Source organism: Penaeus monodon, chromosome 1 (assembly GCF_015228065.2).
Source record: "Penaeus monodon isolate SGIC_2016 chromosome 1, NSTDA_Pmon_1, whole genome shotgun sequence".
NCBI classification, from domain to species: Eukaryota; Metazoa; Arthropoda; class Malacostraca; order Decapoda; family Penaeidae; genus Penaeus; species Penaeus monodon.
In genome coordinates this window covers 1,402,718-1,405,467 of record NC_051386.1, presented here as the reverse complement: position 1 = coordinate 1,405,467, position 2,750 = coordinate 1,402,718, and the positions used below count along the sequence as shown (strand labels likewise).

Below are 2,750 nucleotides of genomic sequence, written 5' to 3'. Positions count from 1 at the left end.
TCCGTCACTGAGCGTCCCTTTATTTTCGGTCACTCTCTTGCTGGTTATCACTAATCGTTGCTTAGAATTAGAAGGTACCCGCATCAGCTTTTGTATGTCCCAGCAAATTTTTAACACTATATTTATCACCTCTAACTTTTTCTACCTGCCACCCGAGTTAATTTCATGTTCCCAGACTGGGTGCACTATCTACATTGCGGTCAAGTAGAAATGCTTGTTGTTTTCACACTGTTTTTTTTTTTTTTTTTTTTTTTGTCCATCACGTAGTGTCACCCTCTGTCACATGATGATTCAACACTTCAGGCCATGGTGCGCCTCTGTTTTTTGCATCTGCGTCTTGTCCTGTTGACCGCAATTTCTTGTATGGAATCCTCTTCATTATTCTAATTTTGGCGTCTCGTCCCGGCTTGTTTGTTTCATCCATTCATATAACATCCACTTCGCCTTCGTGTTGTTCGCATGGTGATGGCTAAGCCTTCGAGTATCTACAACAGTTCGAGCTTGTAGACTAGGTAGCTCCTATAAAATATATTATGGGAGCAACCACAATTGGCACACGTACGTGTAGACATTTGACGCATGACCACTGAACATAACAGCCTTGGCGCGTGTTGGCTAGTATTTCGAACTGCGAGGAAAGCCTATGGTCTAACAACAGCACTTACCAATTAAACTCATGGGGAGCTCTACGAAACAATTTATACTTATGGACAACGCTGGCCACGGTAAGAAAATGTAACATGACCACTGCACACATCGACGAAGCGGGGGGCGGGTGTTTAGGGACCAACCAGTTTGTTGTAATGATAAGTGATACAACAAGCAAATCTACCATATAACTCATGGGAAGGCACTGTATACGAAAGCTCAATCTTGCTCGTGTATGCTTAAGGGGGTAGATAGGTACCTCGCCCTGCCCTTCGACGAATGGCAGGGTCGTTTCCAGTCCCCAGTCTTTTTTGTATGTATTATATTACAAACCATTTTTGCCAACATCAATGGTAAACCATATATCCCTTCTCGCCAAAGACCTGACCCCGCTGATAACTTTGCATGTCTGTCATTTTTTTTTTTGACCACTACCTTTGGCACATCCGAAATCGTATAACCATACTTTACCTGGGGTCTTTGCCCCCAACCCCACGCTATCGCAATATTTTGTATATGCCGTGAATGACCTTAGATGTTGACCCGGCAGAAAAAATAAATAAATACAGCACTATAGAAAGGTGTAATAATGAAATAGGTAAAGAGTGGGGTGAGTTGATGATTAAAGGTGCTACACGTCAGAAGTCGTATAGCAGTTCAGGAATGTAGGGGTTATTAGGTTAGGTCGTAAACAGGACAATCAGTCGGGGAAACGGAAACAGTTCCGCTACAAGTATTAAGGGAGGAGTGAGGTTGGGCAGGGATAGGTTTGCCAGTGTGGACAGTCAGGGTAAATAGTGCACGAGCTTGGGACTTCGGTGTAACTGTGACAAGGCGTGAACGATTGGAACGACTGGCAAAGGAAACTCCCTGCTTGTTTCTGGAGACATTGTTCGAAGAGAAGAGTCGATCCCACTTAGCTGGACCAAAAAGGTTTTCAGAGGTGGAATCAGTTGAAGGGCGAGGGCGGGAGGAAGATGGGGTGGTTTGGAATGGAGTAGCACTGTGGGGAGGAGGACAGTAAGGACGAAGGGTAGTAATAAGGGGGGTGGGGGTAGACAGTGAAGAAGACTGTGCAGTAGATGTAATGGGGATGTTAGGAGAGAGAAGGGGATGTATTCTGAAGGTTCAGTAATGGCCTGGGTGGATGATTCTTAATGGATAGAGTTGATGCGTCTGAGGAAGGAGAACAGGTTGTCAAAGCAGAAAGTGTGAGATTCTGTAAGGATGTCTGATAGGTTGGGAGGTCGGTGAAGGGAGGATAGGTGGGGGAAGCAGATGTATGGGCTGCATCAAAGCGTGGATAGGACAACAGAATATGTGGAACTGAAAGAGGGACGTTACAAAAATAATTGTGACCCAACGGCGAAGAAGGATGCCAATAATCGTGCACGGGACAGTGGTTTGGAAGAGAGATATGCCATAAGGTGTTTTCTGATAGATCAGTAAGACGAGACATAAAGGGGAGTGTGAAGTATTGAGACAATGATATTGTGGATGGCATAGGAGGGTTTGTAAGAAAATCCTTGAAGAAGGATTGTATAGAATGGTAATGGTAAAGCAAGATATGTGTGTCTATCTAAGGTCATGTAGCACTATAGTAATGTTAGGGAAGGGTGTTGAGTAGTGGATTAGTTGTCTAAGCTGGGCAAAGGAATGGTGAGTGAAAGGGTGAGTCGGGTGGTAAGGAGTTAATAGATGGAGGATATTATGCGTTGAGGAAGAGATAGGTTGTTGAAACAAAGTGGGATTCGATGTTGATAGGTTGGAGGTCGGTGAAGGAGGTAAGTATGGATGAGACATTAAGGGAATGTGGGGAAGGGATGGGCTGTGTTGAGAGGGGTTAGGAGGATAGGGTGTAGGGGGGATATCGTTAGGAGGAGGATGGATATCGGCAGTTACTTGGAGTGTGAAAGGAGCAGGAGTTGTAAGATTTGGAGGTTGTGTCAGTTTTCATTAAGTAATCTTGAATATTTTCAATAGTTTCTTCTGAGGAGTTGGTTGGGGAGGTTTGGGGGATAAAGGATTTCTTGTGAGGGGAGGAAGAGAGGATTGGTGTTTCAAGCGTAGGGGCAAAGGAAGGTGGAGGTGTTTGTGTGGTA

General features: G+C 44.6%; 1 protein-coding gene across 2 annotated transcripts in view; it reads right to left on the bottom strand.

Moving 5' to 3' along the window:
• The window catches only part of LOC119576365 (cytochrome P450 2J3-like), a 13,258-nt gene extending 13,092 nt beyond the window's left edge, over positions 1-166 (bottom strand). Inside the window, exon 1 of one of the 2 annotated variants that reach the window (XM_037924248.1) lies at positions 146-166. The gene's annotated coding sequence lies outside the window, so the exon portion shown is untranslated. Of the gene's footprint in view, positions 121-145 lie in introns of those variants that run through there. The other variant, XM_037924144.1, reaches the window with a different exon arrangement.
• Between the last annotated feature and the right edge of the window lie 2,584 nt (positions 167-2,750).